This window comes from Oratosquilla oratoria, chromosome 10, assembly GCF_046742065.1.
Source record: "Oratosquilla oratoria isolate Oo_2021 chromosome 10, ASM4674206v1, whole genome shotgun sequence".
Classification (NCBI taxonomy): domain Eukaryota; kingdom Metazoa; phylum Arthropoda; class Malacostraca; order Stomatopoda; family Squillidae; genus Oratosquilla; species Oratosquilla oratoria.
This window is the reverse complement of record NC_134786.1, coordinates 73,170,206-73,189,267: the sequence shown is the minus strand read 5'-3', so window position 1 is coordinate 73,189,267 and position 19,062 is coordinate 73,170,206. Positions and strand designations below refer to the sequence as shown.

General features: G+C 42.1%; 1 protein-coding gene across 1 annotated transcript in view; it reads right to left on the bottom strand.

The window, feature by feature from the left end:
- The window catches only part of LOC143029304 (E3 ubiquitin-protein ligase MIB1-like), a 67,573-nt gene extending 49,382 nt beyond the window's left edge, over positions 1-18,191 (bottom strand). The window contains exon 1 of the mRNA XM_076192058.1: positions 18,152-18,191. The gene's annotated coding sequence lies outside the window, so the exon portion shown is untranslated. The remainder of the gene's footprint in view (positions 1-18,151) is intronic.
- Positions 18,192-19,062: the final 871 nt, after the last annotated feature.

Genomic DNA, 19,062 nt, shown 5'->3' with positions numbered 1-19,062 from the left:
TATATATATATAAATATATATATATATATATATATATAATTCTTTTTATTATTTTTTTTCTGATACCCCTTAAATTCGTGTATTGTGTGTATGTATGTGTGTGTGTGTGTGTGTGTGTGTGTGTGTGTGTGTGTGTGTGTGTGTGTGTGTGTGTGTGTGTGTGTGTGCACGCGCACGCGTGTATGATGCGGCCGGGCATCACCAGCTATTTGCGGATGCCGCGGTGCGCGGAGGCACCCCGCCGTGCCCTCGACCTCTTCCGTCCCGGGTGCCACTTTCCCTTTCACGCTGACTGTCGCCAAGCGATTTCATTCACCCCCGTGACCATCTCCACCTCCCTCCACGTGACAATCTCTCCCATTCTCACCCCTATCCCTCCTTAGTAGAAAGTGAGGGAGGGGGTAGATATTCTTGATTACATTGTTAGGTATTGGATGTTATTTACTTTTCCCTGAGACTTTTTATCTTATCTTATTTTATCTTATTTTATTTTATTCTATTTTATTTTCCTGCAACCTGAAACACCTCTCGCGTGGACACGAGCACCTAAACCTGCACGTGACAACCTCCGCCCCTCGTCCAACAACCTCAAAATAAACAAAATCATCGCCGTGCATGACGGTGATGGTACGTTGGAGGAACCCAAAGTGGCCCGTGGTGTCTTGTCACCTCCAGAAGATGGCACCCTGGCCCGCTCCGTGACCGCTCAGTGAAGTGCGGAAGGCACAAGGAATTCGGAGACGAAAATAACTTCAACAAAACGTGGAATGACTGCGAGCAAAGGGCATACAGAAAGACAGGAAAGGAAAGAAAAAAAAGCTGCAAATCACAATAGCATGAAACATTACAGAAAAGAAAGGAAAAATCACCATCACTCATCTCATCCCCTGTAAGACACGTGCACCGAGTACATAAAAGTGACACACACACACACACACACGTGCACACACACACATATATCCATGTAAGAAAGATGTGTGCGCGTATGCGTGCTTGGTAGGGCTGCGGTACCCCACATAGGCCTACACAAAGAAGATATTTCGGTCCGCGGCTTGTTGGGTGGCTCCCAAGCATTCCTTCGGTCTTTCAACGTCCGGGTCTGGGAACTGAGGAACCCCTCCGGAACAAGCAGGAGTACCGGAGGAACGGAGCAGAAGAAAGTATATATCTTTTGTACGTTTTTTTTTTTTTTTTTTGTGACTGTACATGACAATATCAAAACCCAACCGAAGAAGACGAGACTACCAGACCCCTCGTCCGTATCCAGACGAATCCCAAACTTCCGGAAACACAGGAGAGAACCCAGACAATAGATTCCTTACAAGCTGTTTAAAATTCACAACCTCCTCCGGACCCACTGAGGCTGAAATTCCGGACGGAATAAAGAATAATTTTTATTCTTGGAGTTCGGCAGAAAAGAGGGGGGGTTGGGGGTTGGGCATCGATGTGCAGGGCTACCAAGACGGAGTGTTTCAGACTGAAGGACGCCTCCATTCACTCACACATCGACCCAACTCCCCACGGCTACCCCAAGCAAGCCCCCATACAGACACCCTTCCCATCCCAAACAGACTTGCCTAAATGCAAAGTCACTGATCAAAGTAAATACTCCAGGCGCTGTATCGGGGTTGGTCCGTACATGGCTGTGTAATACACGGCAGATACTTAAGACATCACCGTAATTTATCTATTTCTAGAGGCCAAACAAGGCAGGATTTGATGCAAGGCATGTAATTAGTTATATATATATATATATATATATATATGTATATGTATATATATATATATACATATATATATATATATATATGTATATATATATGTATATATATATGTATATAATATATATATATATATATATATATATATATATATATATATATACACTGAATGGTTCCCAGTGAACAGATTAATATCTTTTCAACCACAAATCACTTTTAATTCCATGCCATCGCAGTCGGGACTGAGAGTAGCTCGAAGAAGGCATACATTGGAAATTGAAACGTGGTCGAGCCGAGGACTCGACCTCAGCTCACCCGTGACAAAGCGGAAGTGACTTAACCCAATACGCTATCAAGAGAGATATAAGGTAAGCACAATTTTCTTATATTTGTATACTCGAGTTACATACACATACACGAAATATTGCGTTCAACCCACCTCCGCCATGATAGTGTAGTCGCTAGTATGTGTACGTGGGAAAGTTTATATATACACTGAATGGTTCCCAGTGAACATTTTAATATCTCTTCAACCACAAATCACTTTTAATTCCATGCCATCGCAGTCGGAACTGAGAGTAGCTCGAAGGATGCATACGTTGGAAATTGAAACGTGGTCGAGCCGAGGACTCGAACTCAGCTCACCCGTGACAAAGCGGCAGTGACTTAGCCCAATACGCTACCAAGAGAGATATAAGTTAAGCAAAATTTTCTTATATTTGTATGCTCGAGTTATATACACAAGGGGAGAGAGTGACAGTAGGCTGGAAGTGAGCATTAAGGGTGAGAGACTGGAGGAAGTGGATAGTTTTAGATACTTGGGTGCGGATGTGGCAGGAAAGGGAGGAGTGGGGGTGGTGGTAGAATGCAGATTAAAAGAAGCGAGTAAATGCCTTGTTGGATTAAAAAGTGTAATGAGAAATAGACATCTGGGAATGGATGCTAAGAGGTTATATGAAGGAGTGATTGTGCCAACAGCACTGTACGGGGCAGAAACATGGAACATAAGAGAGGAAGAGAGAAGGAGTTTGAATGTGTTTGAGATGAAATGTCTGAGAAATATGATAGGGGTTACTAGGCTGAATAGAGTGAGAAATGAGGAGGTGAGGAGGAGAACAGGGGTGGAAAGGGAGCTGGGAGATAGGGTTGATGAAAGAGTATTAGGATGGTTTGGACACATGGAAAGAATGAGTTAAGAAAGATTAGTAAAAGAGGTGTGGAAGGCAGAGGTGGAAGGAGTGAATATGAGGGGCATCCTAGGATGGGATGGATGGATGGGGTGAAAGGGGCATTACAAAAGAGAGGAATGTCTGTTGAGGAAGGACGGGAGAGGACAAAAGATAAGGGTGAATGGAGAAGGGTTGTGTATGGATAATGCTGTGATACATAAGGGGGAGTGGGTGGGGGATGGGGGGTGAGGAAATATGTATGAGAAAAAATTAGATGCAGCCCGAAGGGATTTCTCCCCGACTTCTCTTTTTCTGCATGAGGGGACAGAGATGGGGGGTCGCCGAATTTATGAAGCGGCCTTGCTGTGGATGTGTTGTGTATTGCGACACTGCTTCTGACCCAGAGCAGTGGACGGGACGCAGGGATGACCCGTCATCCAGGAGGTGCCAAGATGAGAGGGAGGGAGGAGGGTGAAGGGGAGTGGAATATGTAGGGAATGGAATGGGCAGGAATGGTTTCTATGCCTTTTTATTTTTGGCTACCCCCCGTGTAAGGGGGAAAAAACCTTTGGTATATGTATATATATATATATATATATATATATATACATATATATATATATATACATATATATATATATATATATATATATATATATATATATATAAGACGTCAGTTATTCAACGAACAAGAATGGAGCGTTACGTTTTAGACATTACACGTAGGGAGATATCCAAACGTTATAGGTCGGCGTCTTTATTCTATTGAATCATGTTTAGCTTGGTAAGATGGATTGTAATTTTTGTGTATTATTCTGTTAACAGGCCAATACGATTTATTATTATGTTTTTCTGTGGATACAATGCAAATTTATATATTAGTTCAAGGTGTTGTGTAATACGTTCTCATCGTATTGTACAAGAAGAGTCACCAAGAGTGAGTGCAAACACGTTTGGTCTGTCTTGGCCAATCAGGTTCAAACTCCATAGACGCTGGTTCTATGGACCAATCACGGGTGATTTAGGTCTGGAGGAATTAGAGCCCTGGGCGCGTGAGAGGCAGAGGAAGACTTAAGAAGTGCCTTAGAGAGGACGTTAAGCCTCGGGCAGGATTGCCGGCTGCATGTAAAAAAGTGAGTCCTTCCTTCCCCTGTTTATACATTTACCTCACTTAATAATAATATTAATTAGAATCTTGTGTGTGAAGTCTATGGCAGTGACGCGGGAAGCCTGGACAGTGAATCTCTTGGTAATTATCTCTCTATCACCCCCGTTAATAAATTGTGTTTAAAGAACTTTGAATCAAGCTTAGAATTTATTATTCAAATTTATATCCTTTGTGATAATTATCTTGTTATTCCTATTAATTTTAATGAATAATGTTAAACGTTCTATGTGTTTAATTTTTTTCAGTTTCATGATAACGGAAAATTGAGAGACGACCTGTCATTTGATACTGTGATCAGATTATCCCAAGGACATAAGGTCTTGGGAATCATTCATATCTTGGAATATTTTTACGTCACAAGTCAGAAGTACTCGTAAGATTCGTAACAATAAATTGGTGTCGTATTGCCAGGGTTTTAACGGTAAAGTGAAAGTGTTACCAACGAGAATTTTAGTATTAGATGGGATCGTGTGAGAAAATGAAGTTATCAAACGAAAAAGAAGTATGGGAATTTGTAATGAGACAACCCACAGAGAGGGAAATTCAAGGTCTTACCGTAACCGAGTTGAAGCTGGTGGCGATGTCTTGGGGCTAATCACGTCCATGATGCGAATAAAGCAGAATTATTTCGTATAGTGGTGCTGAATCAAGATGAAAGTGGACAGCAAGAGAGCCTGTCATTTCAGAAAGTGAAAAAGAAAGGGAAGAGAATAGAGAAGGTTGAATCTCGAAACACTGAATCTCGATTAAGCGAATTGCAATTGAAGTTACAGCTAGCTAGAATAGAAGCTGAAGTAAAAAGAGAGGAAATTGAGAGAGCTGGAATAGAAGCTGAAGTAAAAAGGGAAGAAACTGAGAGAGCTAGGATAGAGAATGAAAACGTTAAACTTCAAGCTGAATTGCAAGAAAATAGACGAGTGCTACCAGACTCTCAACTCGCGCATGGGAGACACAGTTTTGATGTGGTGCAAAACGCCAAATTGCTTCCTGAATTTGATGAATCACAGGTAGATACTTACTTTAGAACGTTCGAAGGAATGGCGGAAGATTATCAATGGCCGAAGAAGTATTGGCCTGCATTGTTGCGAACAAGCCTCAGAGGTAAACCGTTAAGGGTATACGGTGCTTTGGAGGATTTACAGACCAAAGACCATAAAAAAATTAAAGCAGCCATCCAACAAGCCTGTGAGTTAGTACCTGAAGTTTATAGGGTAAAGTTTAGGAATTTAAGGAAGCAATCTAATATCTCACACGTTGAATTTAGTAGAGAGAAAAGAATGTTATGGGACCAATGGTTAAGATCCCGTAACATAAATGAAGATTATAAGAAACTGGCTGAGTTAATATTGATAGAAGAGTATCTGAGATCCATCCCTAAAGAGGTGTCCTTGTACCTTTAGGAGAAAGAAGTCTCAAAGTTGGAAGAAGCTGCAATCTTAGCCGATACGTTCGACATACTGAAACCTCCTGCAGGGAAATTCTCAGTTACTCCAGGGTGGGAAAGAAGAACAGCCGGAAACCTCGAAATCCAACTCATCAGGTGGGCTACCTACGAAATCCATAGAGGTAAAAAAGGGTGAATATAGTAAGTCATTGCAAAGCGTGTCATGTTACTACTGCAGGAAAGTAGGCCACCTGGCGAGGGATTGTTGGAAGAGGAGAATGGAGAAAGTGTTAGGCCTATAGTAGCTATAGGTAGAAAGGACACCCATACAGATGGTAAGGTCCAGGGAGAGGAAGAAAAGGAGGCCGCCAAAGTAGTGGCCCTCATGAGTACCGCTGTTACAGATGGTAAAGAAAAGGATGAGGTGAAACCTCACTTGAAAGGATATAAACCGTTCCTTTCCCAAGGAACGATCTCCACAAAGGGAGATAAGAGAAAAAGGGTGACAATCCTGAGAGACTCAGGAGCACTCCAATCAGTAATGCTAGATAGCTTAATAGAGAAACCCGTAGTAAGAAGAAGTGTAGTTATAGGCTCCCTAGGAGGCCTAGCTAGGGTAACTGGTAGAGATAGATATAGAATCGCCTCTATATGAAGGACAGGCAATGATGGGCCTAGTAGATCAGTTGCCAGTAGAAGGTGTTGAAGTCATTATGGGAAATGACTTAGTAGGTGGGAAGATGTGCCCCACACCCATAGTATTAGATGTACCAATTGTTTCGGAAGAAACCGAACAATTTGAAAAAGAGCATCCGGGATTACTGCCGGTTTGCGCGGTCACAAGGGCCATGGCTGCACAAAGAGAAGGGTCTAAGGACCAAGTAAAGCCAATAAAGGTCTTGAGAGGGGAAGGCTGTGGAAAACCTAAATGTGAGGACAGTCTAAATCCCTAAGGGAAAAACCCTAGTGGAAGCACCCAAGTCGAGACAGAGGCTGACTTGAGGTCCCTGTTGTAAGAGGAACGAGAAAGTGAGTCGGAACAACAGGGTGCTCCAGGAGTGATAAAATCGGTGGAGGAAATGAGGAGTAGGTTAACCTCATGTTGGCAGTGGGCTAGAGAAACGTTACAGAGTGCTCAAGAGCGAATGAAACGAAAGTATGACCAGAGGGCAAGAGTTTAAACAAGGGGATAAGGTACTCGTATTACTGCCCTTCCAAGATAACCCCTTGAGGGCGTTCAGTGGATCATATATAGAGACGAAACGAGTGGGGGAACGTAACTATATTGTTGCCACTCCTGATAAGAGACGGAAGCAACGATTGTGTCACCTCAATATTATGATGAAAGCATACCAGGAGAGGAACAAAAGCGATGTGGATGAGTCTGGCGGTAGTGTGTGTATTGTCTCTATCGTGCCTCAGGAAGACGAGGACTCGATCTCTCCCACCTTCGAGATGACGTGGAAGGTGAATGCAGATGTGTGCCCACAGGTGGTGGACAAGCTGGGTCATCTCTTGGCTGAGCAGCGAGAGGACCTGCTGGAGTTGCTGAGCCAATACCAGATCTTTCGGGATGCCCCTGGAAGGACCAACCTATCGCTGCATGACGTGAATGTGGGAGATGCAAAGCCCATCAAGCAAGCCCCGTATCGTGTGAACCCACAACAAGCGGCTATCATTAAGAAAAAAATTGACTATATGTTGGCTCACAACTTGATTCAGCCAGCACAAAGTGAGTGGAGTTCCCTAATCATATATGTGCCGAAGTCCAATGGTACTCAGAGATTTTGTATTGATTTCCGACATGTGAATGCCGTCACCAAGAAAGACTCGTATCACTTACCTAGAAGCGAAGAGTGCATTGATAAAGTAGGTGGATCACGTTTCATAAGTAAACTAGATCTGCTACGTGGGTATTGGCAGGTGCCTCTGACCCCTCGTGCCCAGTCCATCTTGTGTTTCACAGCTCTTGGGAGAACATATCAGTGTGATGTAATGCCTTTTGGAGTGACCAATTCCCCTGCCACCTTCCAAAGATTGATGAGTAATCTTACAGAGAACAGTCCCGGTTGTGTAACCTATCTTGATGATGTTGTCATCTATAGTGGTACTTTGCAAGAACATTTGTGTCGTCTGACTTTACTCTTTGACAAATTAGTGTCTGTCTATTTAGTGCTTAATTTGATCAAGTGTGATTTTAAGACTAAAGTTCATTATCTTGGTTATGTCAGAGGGCAAGGAAAGGTTGCTCCGCCCCACGCTAAAGTAGAAGCCATTCTCAACATAGTCACACCTAAGAGTAAAAAAGGGGTTCGTAGCTTTATAGGAACCATTGCTTATTACAGGATGTTCACTTATAATTTCTCTTCTCTAATGGCCCCATTAACTGATTTGTTGCAAACCCCATATTTCTCAGAGCCATTTTCTCTCTATTGTGATGCCAGTGATATTGGGGTTGAATCAGTTTTGTTACAAACTAAAAATGATGTAGAGCACCCTGTGAGTTACTTTAGTAAGAAATTACACATGGCTCAGTTAAAGTACAGCACCATTGAAAAGGAATCATTGTCTATCATCTTAGCGCTTAAGTATTTTGCTGTGTATATTCCTGTTGGTGCCCAGGTAACGGTTTTCACAGACCACCATCCCTTGAAGTAACTTAACAAGTTTAAAGATAAGAACATCAGCTTAACCTAGTGAAATTTGCTTTTGCAGGAGTATCATTTAGATGTTCATGTACGAGGGAAAGACAATGTGATAGCCGATTGCCCATCTAGATTGTGAATGTAGTCTACCACAAGTGAAAAAAAATTATCTGCAAGATTTTCTTTCTTTTGAAGAGGGAGGTGTTACATGAGTATCCTATATATGTAATGTAAGAAAAAAAAATGGAGAAAAGACGTCAGTTACTTAACGAACAAGAATGGAGCGTTACGTTTTAGACGTCATACGTAGAGAGATACCCAAACATTTAGGGTCGGCGTCTTAATATTCTATTGAATCATGTTTAGCTTGGTAAGATGTAATACTACTTTTGTGAATTATTATGTGAACATGCCAATATGAATTATTATTATGTTTTTTTGTGGATACAATGCAAATTTATATATTAGTTCAAGGTGTTGTGTAATACGTTCTCCTCGTATTGTACGAGAAGCGTCACCAAGCGTGAGTACAAATACGTTAATCAGTCTTGGCCAATCAGGTTCAAACTCCATAGACGCTGGTGCTATGGACCAATCAGGGGTGATTTAGGACTGGAGGAATTAGAGCTCTGGGCGCGTGAGAGGCAGAGGAAGAATTAAGAAGTGCCTTAGAGAGGATGTTAAGCCTCGGGCAGCATTTTCGGCTGCATGTAAAAAGTAAGTCCTTCCTCGCCCTGTTTATACATTTACCTCACTTAATAATAATATTAATTAGAATCTTGTGTGTGAAGTCTATGGCAGTGACGCGGGAAGCCTGGACAGTGAATCTCTTGGTAATTATCTCTCTATCACCCCCGTTAAAAAAAATTGTGTTTAAAGAACTTTGAATCATGCTTAGAATTTATTATTCAATTATATATCCTTTGTGATAATTATCTTTTTATTCCTATTAACTTTAATGAATAATGTTAAACGTTCTATGTGTTCCTTTTTCTCAATTTTCATGATAACGCAAAATTGAGTGGCGACCTTTCATTTGATAATGTGACCAGATTATCCCAAAGACATAGGGTCTTGGGAATCATTCATATCATCTTGGAATATTTTTATGTTACAAGTTTTATATATGTATATATATATATATATATATATATATATATATACATATATATATACATATCCAACATCACAAACTATCCGGCTTGTCTCACTGCAGCCCTTTTCGTTCAGATTCGGAATCCCGATATAGCGCTGCACACGGCGAGCCTGACGTATTTACTTTGTTACTATAGTTGACTGTATCTATAGCGTTGTATACCTGTCTGTATACAAACACTCACACGATCTTAACTACCTAATGGGGTGCTGGATGTTTGGCTGAAGAAGCTGTTATGAGGAAGAAGTCACGATGGTGGAATGTGGGCGGGATGGGGGTGGATGGAGGCGGGGGGTTATCATCATCATCAACGGAGAGGATATGTCGACGCAATTCCCTACTGTTTCCTCGAACAAGCTCCCATGCAGATACCCATCTCATTCCAAACAACCCTATGATAAACGGTAGATTCGTACCAGACATGAGTTCTCTGGGCGTTCTCTTTGTCTCCTCTTCCTTTTCTTCTCCTTTCTCTTCCTCGTCCCTTCTCCATTTTCCTTGATTCCCATCTCGCTTTTCCTCTTTCTATAGTTTTCAGGGGAAGAAGGGGAGGGTGGGAGAGGGAGAGAGCGAGAAAGAGAGAATGAAGGAGTGTGAAGAGAGGATGGAGGAGTCAGGGGGAGGATGGTGGGAGGAACAGTGTCACTAAGAAGAAAAAATCAAAGGGAGAGAGGGAGAGGAAGAGAGAGAGAGAGATTGAGAGGCGGGAGTGAGAGATGGAAAGAGAGAGAGACAGAAACAGATATTGAGAAGAGGGAGGAAGGGAGGGAGAGAGAATATCAGAAAAAAAAAAACCGGCTTCGAAACATCCCATTTTTTCTTCCCCATTATTTTCCTTCGGTTTTTCCTTCGGTTTTTCCCTTTTCGACTTTTTAGAAAAAGGCGCGGAAACAAATACAGGCGTCGGGGGGCAATTAGGCCCGTTTTAGAAGGCCCCCAGGTCTTCTGGGGGACGGGGAGCGGCGCCCCCTTCCCCCCCACGCAAATTGGCGAATTGGGGGCGCTCTCTTTCTTTCAGGGAGCGCCGTGTCTCGATTCCTAAGCGAAAAAAAAGAGCGCTCTCTTTCTGAGAGCGTCTGCTGTAACGATTATTTTTAAAGGACACCTCAGTGGGTACTATATCCCTTCTCGGTATACTAGTGTATAAATTATACAGTAACTGCAGTATACGATAGAGCTCGGAGCTTGATCAGACCAAAGCCTACCGTTTACCTTAAGGGTTTTGTGCAGTTCAGCGGCAAGCGCTTTTATTCAACTTCTAGAAAGGCCTCTATGTTTTTCTAGTTTAACATAGTAACCCTTAATTTTCCTATTTTAGCTTCTGACAAAGCAATGCATCCTAGAGTACTCATCAAAGTAATGCTCTCCAGATTTTCTCTCAAAGTAATGCTCTCTATATATCTCCTCAAAGCAATGTTTTCTAAATTTCCTCTCAAAGCAATGCTCTCAAGTTTTCTCCTCAAAGCAATGCACTCTATATATCTCTTCAAAGCAATACTCTTTAGATTTTCCGTCAAAACAATGGTCTCCAGGTTTCCTCTTAAATCAATGTTCTCTACATATCTCTTCAGAGCAATATTCTCTAGATTTCCCCTGAAAGCAATATAAGTTTCTCATCAAAACAATGCTCTCTAGGTTTCTCATGAAAGCAATGCTCTCTAGATTTCCTCTCAAAACAATGCTCTCTATATAACCCCTCAAAGCAATGCCCTCTAGATTTCCCCTCAAAGCAATACTATCTACATTTCGTCTTAAAGCAATGCTCAATAGATTTCCTCTCAAACCAATGCTCTATAGATTTCCTCAAATCAAATTTCTCTACGTTTTATCTCAAAACAATGTTCTCTATAGTTCCTCTCAAAACAAAGCTCTATAGATTCCCCTCAAAGCAATGCTCTCTAGATTTGCCCTCAAAGCTATTTTTCTTTATTTCCCCCTCAAAGCAATGCTCTACAGATTTCCTCTCAAAGCTATCTACATTTCTCCTCAAAGCTATTTTTTTCTATATTCCCCTCAAAGCAATGCTCTATATATTTTATCTCAAAGCAATGCTCTCAATATTCTCCTCAAAGCAATGTTCTTTAGATTTCTCCTCAAAGCTATTTTCTCTATATTCCCGTCAAAGCAAAGCTATCTAGGTTTTCTCTCAAAGCAATGGTCTCTACATTTCCTCTCAAAGCAATGATCTCAACATTCCCCTCAAACGAAAGCTCTCTAGATTTCTCCTCAAAGCTATTTTTCTATATTCCCCTCAAAGCCATGCTTTCTACATTTACCCTCAAAGCAATACTCTCTAGATTTCCTCTCAAGACAATGCTATCTAGATTTTCTCTCAAAGCAGTGCTCCCTAGATTTCCTCTCAAAGCAATTGTCTCTAGATTTCCTTTCAAAGCAATGTTCTCTAGATTTTCTCTCAGGGCAATGCTCTCTAGATTTTCTCACAAAACAATGATCTTCAGGTTTCCTCTCGAAGCAATGTTCTACAGAGTTCCTCTCATAACAATGTTCTAGATTTTCTCACAAAGCAACACACTCTAGATTACCCTCAGAGTAATTCTCTCTAGACTTTCTCTCAAAGCAATGCTCTCAAGATTTCCTCTCAAGGCAATGCTCTCTAAACTTCTCCGTTCATAGCTATGCTATCTAGGTTTCCTCTCAAAACAATGCTCTTTAGGTTTCCTTTCAATACAATGTTCTCTAGAGTTTCTCTTAAAACAATGCTCTCTAGATTCCCCTCAAAGCAATGCTCTCTGGATTTTCTCTCAAAGCAATGCTCTCTAGAATTCCTCTCAAGTCAATGCTCTCTAGGTTTCCTCTCAAAATAATGCTCTCTAGATTTCCCCCGAAGCAATGCTCTCCAGATATCCCCTCAATGCAATATTCTCTTCATATCTCCTCAAAGCAATGCTTTCTCGATTTCTTCTCAAAACAATGCTCCTCAAAGTAATGTTCTTTAGACTTCCCCCAAAGCAATGCTCTCTATATATCTCCTCAAAGCAATGCTCTCTAGATTTTCCCTCAGAGTACTCTCTAGGTTTCCTTTTAAATCAATGCTCTTTATATATATCCTCAAAGCAATATTCTCTAAATTTTCCCTCAAAGCAATGCTAAGTACCTCATCAAAGCAATGCTCTCTAGGTTTCTCATCAAAGCAATGCTCTCTGGATTTCCTCTCAAAGCAGATCTCTCTATATATTTCCTCAAAGCAATCCTCTCTAGATTTTACCCTCAAAGCAATGCTCTTTAGGTTTCCTCTCAAAGCAATGCTCTCTAGATTTCTCTCAAAGCAATGCTCTCTAGATTTCCTCTCATATAAGATTTCTCTACATTTCCTCTCAAATCAAAGCTCTCCACATATCCTCTCAAAGCAATGCTCTCAATATTCCCTTCAAAGCAATGCTATCTAGATTTCACCAAACAAAATTTCTAGATTCCCCTTAAAATAACGCTTTCTAGATTTTTTCTTAAAACAATGCTCTCTAGATTTCCTCTCAAAACAATGCTGTCTACATTTCCTTTCAAAGCAATGCTCTCTAGATTTTCTCTCATGGGAATGCTCCTAGATTTCCTCTCAAAGCAATGCTATTTAGGTTTCCTCTTAAAGCAATGTTTTCTAGAGTTTCCCTTAAAACATTGTTCTATGTTTTTTCTCAAAGCAGTGCTCTCTAGATTCCCTTCAACAATGCTCTCTAGATTTTCTTTCAAAGCAATGCTCTTTAGATTTCCTTTCAAGGCAATGCTCTCTAGATTTCCCCTCAAAGTAATGGTTTCTAGGTTTCCCCTTAAAGTAATACTCTCTAGATTTCCTCTCCAAGCAATGCTCTTTAGATTCCCCTCAAACCAATGTTCTCTAGATTTTCTCTTAATACAACGCTCTCTATATTTCTTCTCAAGTCAATTCTCTCTAGATTTCCTCTCAAAGTAATGTTTTCTAGATTTTCCCTTTAAGCAATGCTCTCTAGGTTTCCTCTCAAAGCAATGCTCTCTAGATTTCTCCTCAAACCAATTCTCTCTAGATTTCTCCTCAAAACAATTTTTCTATATTTCCTTCAATGCTCTCTAGATTTTCCCTCAAAGCAATGCTCTCTAGGTTTCCTTTCGAAGCATTGTTCTCTAGATTTCCCCTTTAAGCAATGCTCTCTAGGTTTCCTCTCAAAGCAATGCTCTCTAGATTTCTCCTCAAACCAATTCTCTCTAGATTTCTCCTCAAAGCAATTTTTCTATGTTTCCTTCAATGCTCTCTAGATTTTACCTCAAAGCAATGCTCTCTAGGTTTCCTTTCGAAGCATTGTTCTCTAGATTTCCCCTTTAAGCAATGCTCTCTAGGTTTCCTCTCAAAGCAATGCCCTCTAGACTTCTCAAACCAATTCTCTCTAGATTTCTCCTCAAAGCAATTTTACTATATTTCCTTCAATGGTCTCTAGATTTTCCCTCAAAGCAATGCTCTCTAGGTTTCCTCTCGAAGCAATGTTCTCTAGATTCCCCCTAGAATTAATACTCTCTAGATTTCCTCTCAAAGTAATGATCTCTAGATTTCCCCTTTAAGTAATACTGTCTAGATTTCCTCTCAATGCAAATGTCTCTAGGTTTCCCCTCAAAGCAATACTATCTAGATTTCCTCTCAAAACAATGCTTTCTATATTTATTTTCAAGGTAATGTTCTCTAGATTTCCTCTCAAAGTAATGGTCTCTAGATTTCCCCTTATAGCAAAGCTCTCTAGGTTTTTTTTCTCAAAGTAATACTCTCTAGATTTCTCCTCAAAGCAAAATTTCTATTTCCTTCAAAGCAATGCTTTCTATATTTCTCCTCAAAGCAATACTCTCTAGATTTCCCCTCAAAGCAATACTCTCTAGATTTCCCCTCACAGCAATGCTCTCTAGATTTCCCCCTCAAAAAAATACTCTCCAGTTTTCCTCTCGAAGCAATGCTCTCTAGATATCCTCTAAAATTAATACTCTCTAGATTCTCTCAAAACATGCTCTCTATATTTCCTCTCAAAGCAATGCTATATTCCTTTTAAAACATTTGTCTCTAGATTTTCCCTGAAAGCAAGGCTCTCTAGGTTTCCTCTCAAATAAATTCTCTCTAGGTTTCCTCTGAAATCAATGTTCCATGGATTTCCTCTCAAAGCAATGCTCTCTAGGTTTCCTCTCAAAGTAATGCTCTCTAGATTTCTTCTTAAAGCAATGTTTTGTATGTTTCTTCTCAAATATTTCCTATAGTTCTTATTAAGGCAAAGAAACACTTACTAGATTTGTTCTCAAAACGCTACTTTCTAGATTTATCCTGGTTTAAGGCAAAGCTATCTCATTCATCTAGATAGCAGTCTAGTCTATGAGGGTATAGAGAACTTGACACTATTATTTGAACAAACTCATCCTTTGTTCAAACGAACAAAATATGTTTGTTCAATGGCCAAAGGACTTCCGGTTCTCCATTTGAACCAGCAGCTCTCATCCGGGAGGGTAATACCTGTCAATCACGAGTCCAACATGTGATCCAAAACCATGGCTGTGACACACACACACACACACACACACACACACACACACACACACACACACACACACACACACACACACACACAGACGACGCAAAAATACTAAAGAAAGAACGGAGGAGAATTGCAACTCATTACAACAAGACTTGGACAAGATCTGGAAATGGACTCAAAAGTGGGAAGTGAAATTCAATATCAAGAAATGTAGTATAATGGAATTTGGAAAAAGTAAAAACAGAATATCGAGAGATTATAAAATTGGTGAAGAAGAGGTCAAAAAAGTAAACTCAGAAAAAGACGTTGGAGTGCTGATCAGCAAAGACATGACACCGGGCAAATATATTAATAAAATAGTCGGAGAAACCTACAATTTATTGAGGTCAATAAAAGTGGCATTTGTCTATTTGGATGAGGAAATGATAAAAAAAAATTTAACTACACTAATAAGACCAAAACTCGAGTACGCAGCAACACTATGGACACCCAGTACCAAAAAAAAAGAATATAAAAAAATAGAAAGAATACAAAGAGCAACAACAAAACTGGCACCAACTCTTTCCAAAATGAAATATGAACAAAGACTGCCCAAATTAGAATTACCAACTCTGGAACAAAGAAGGGAAAGAGGAGACCTACTAACTATCTATAGAATTATGAAAGGAATGGAAATCTTAGATAAGAATGATTTATTGAAATTTGACAATGGAAAAACAAGAGGACACGAAAAGAAACTCAAAAAAGATAATTACAGAAGAGATCTGAAAAAAATAGCTTCCCACACAGAGTGATAGATACCTGGAACAAATTAGAACAAAGAAATATTGTGTGCAAACACTATTCAAGATTTTAAGAAAAAACTTGATGCTGAAAGATACAAAGACGGGTCACCACGAGCATAGCTCCTTTCCCATATAATACAACTAGGTAAAGACATACACACACACACACACAAACACACACATTAGGAGATAGAGATAATACAAGGTCCCCATAATTTGGAATCTATCTAAACTCCCTCTTGTGGCTCTCTCTAACCACAAGAGGGTGACAGACTTTGAAGGGGGTGTGGATGGACGGATAGACGGATGGCGAACTGCAGGAAGGAGTCATGGTCGAGTAGGGGGGGAGGGGTAGGGACGGAGGTACAGGAAGGGTGGTAGGGTGGGAAAGGGTAGGGAGGGAGGGAGGGAGGGAGGGAGGGGGAGGAAGGTAGAAGAGCGGAAAAAGTTAAGGAGGGAGGAAGAGGGATGGAGATTGGAGGGGGAGGGAAAAGGGTAGGGAGGGAGGGAGTGATGGAGGTAGGGGGTGGCAGGACGGTGAGAAAGGGCAGGGAGGGAGGGAGGGTGGGAGGGAAGAAGGGATTAAAGGAAAAGAGGAAGGAGGGCAGGGGGAAGAAAAGAAGGAGGGAGGGAGTAAGGGAGGAAAAAGTAAAAACGGTCGAATTGAGGGGAGGGGAGAAAGTAAGAAGAGAAGGAGAAAGGGAGGGAAGATGGGAAAAGGAAAGGCGAAAGAGGGGAGGGAGGGAGGTAGGGAGAGAAGAAGGGGAAAAGAGAGGAAGGAATAGAAGGAAGGACAGAGAGAGGGGTAAAGATATAGGGAGACAGGGAGGGGGAGGGAGGATAGAATAGGGTAAGGAAGGAAGGAGAGAGGGAGGGAGGGAGGGAGGGGAGGAGATAGGGAAGGAGGAACAGAGATAGGGAGGATAGAATAGGGTAGGGAAGGAAGGAGAGAGGGAGGGAAGGAGATGGGGAGGTAGCAATGGAAGGCGGAAGGAGGGAGGATGGTTAGTGTGGAGAAGACAGGGAAGAAGGGGGGAAGGAGGAAAGGAGGTTAAATGGAGGACGGAAAGGGGCAGAGGGAGAGGGAGAGGGAGAGGGAGAGGGAGGCAGATGAGGGATGGGTGCGGAAGGGGAGAGGGGAAGAAGGGGAAGAAAGGGAGGGCGAGGGTCTGGGCGGGGTGGGGGGAGGGGGAGAAGGGGCAGGGCGGAAGGGGAAAGTATAAACAAAGGTTAAAGAAAAAAAAGAGAGAAATAAAGAAAGAAAGAAAGAGGGGAATTAAAGGAACCAAGCTTAGTCACAGGGGGACGAAAACGGAGGAGGAGGAAGAGGAGTGAGAGAGGAAGAGGAAGATAAGGAGGGGACAAGAAGGAAGAGGAGGAGAGGAGAAGGTGGTGAAAAAAGGGACAAAAGAGGAGGAGGAGGAGGATGAGGAGGAAGAGGAGGGGAGGAAGAGGAGGAGGAGGGGAGGAAGAGGAGGAGGAGGGGAGGAAGAAGAGGAGGAGGGGAGGAAGAGGAGGAGGAGGGGAGGAAGAAGAGGAGGAGGAGGAGGAGGAGGGGAGGAAAAGGAGGAGGAGGAGGAGGAGGAGGAGGAGGAAGAAGAGGAGGGGGAAAGGGCGATGAAATAGGAGTAGGGGAGGCGGAGGAGGCAAAGCAATAGGAAGGGAAGGTAAAGGAAGGAAAGTGAGGGGAAGGAATTGCAAGGGAAAACGATGGAAAAGTCTGAAGAAGAAGAAGAAGAATAGGAAAAAATGGGGGAGCGTGAGGGTGAAGAGGAGGAGGGTGAGGGGGTGAGGTTTAGGGTGAGGGGGTGAGGTTAAGGATGAGAGTGAGAATGAGGGTGAAACGAACTGAGGGTAAGGGTGAGGATGAAACTGAGGGTGAAGTTGAGGGTGAAGTAGATGGTGAGGGTACATAGACGGGCCTAACCACATGTGGTACGCGCGGGGGAAAGCACGAGGGGAGGGGGAGGGGGAGGGGGAGGGGAAGTGGGGAGGGGGTGACTGGGAAAGGGGAAACGCTGAGGGTGAAGAAGGGAGGGAAAGAATCCAGAAATATGGAATATAATGGGAAGGGAACAGGAGACGGAAAAAAGGAAAGGAAATATTCGAGAAAGTGTACGTGAGAAAGAGAGAGAGAGAGAAAGATAGAGGAGAGAGATAGAGAGAGGAGAGAGATAAAGAGAGAGGAGAGAGAGAGAGAGAGAGAGAGGAGAGAGAGAGGAGAGAGAGAGAGAGAAAGAGAGAGAGAGAGAGAGAGAGAGAGAGAGGGGGGGGAGAGGGAGAGAGAGAGATAGAGAAAGAGAGAGCTGAGCAACCACGCACACATATATGTGAATAAAAATACACATAGACACGCAATCACACAAACAAGCACGTACACAAAGACTGACTAATACACACACATATATACACACACACGCACTATAAGGTTATAACATTAACAATAGTTCGGACGATATATGAGCTCTGAGCTCTCATCTGGGAGAGTACTAGTTGTCGATCATGAGTCTAACACATGATCCAATCCAAGACCATGGTTAAAAAAAAAAAAAAAAAAAAAAAGGTTTCTCCTCCTCAGGGGATTAGGGAGTCCAGGAACTTCCTCCTCTGGGAGCCACTGACCCTTACCGGAGACGAAAACCTTAGCCGAGGAGAGTGCCGCCGCTCCCCCTCACATGCCACCATGGTCCTCTTACCTGTGGAAAACACGAAAATTGATAATTAGTCCTTCAGTCTTTGACAGGACCTGGATGAGGTTGGGAAAAACTTATAAATAAAATTCAGTAAACGAATAAAAATAATTATGAAAAAATCAGAAGATGGTACATATTACATCTTATTACTTACTCGTTAGTGTTTACTCCACTACAATATCGGCATCTGAACTCGAGACATCAGGTTGAGGTCCACCTCTAGCCTGCTGTGAGGCAACCTCTTCTCCCTCGGTGTCTGGTCCCCCAAGCATAACAACGCCCCCCCCCTTCCCCTTCCCCGTCCCTCTTCCACACAAAAACACACACAGCTGCTGCTGTTGTTATCTGACCCTCGTCACCTATGATCTTAAGTTACTAAGTATAATCGTATATTACTACCAGTTCCCGAACGGCTGAACCTGATGTTAGGGATGCAAATGCACAATATTGCCCATATATGGCATTAGTGTGAATTGGTACCCACCTTCCCCCTTTTCCATATCCCCTTCCTTACCAGGGGAGGTGTGCTTTTTACTCTTTTTTCTGGTTACCGCTAGATGTCTCTGTGATGTTTCTGTGCGATGCTGATAAGGCAAATAATTAGTATCTGTGTCACTCGTTGATGGATGGATCAATCGTCTAAACTGTTGGAGTAGATTTGCAGCCCACAGCTATCGGGAAGGCATCTAATATGCTGGAGGAAAATGATTTTCCTTCAACATAATGACATTCTAGATATCTTTGTTAAGATTAATCAGAGGCTGAAGGGAAACTATCTCAGTGTGATAATTCCTTAAGGATTGATTTCAGCGCTGGTGATGATGCTGGGGAGGTGAACAGATGTTC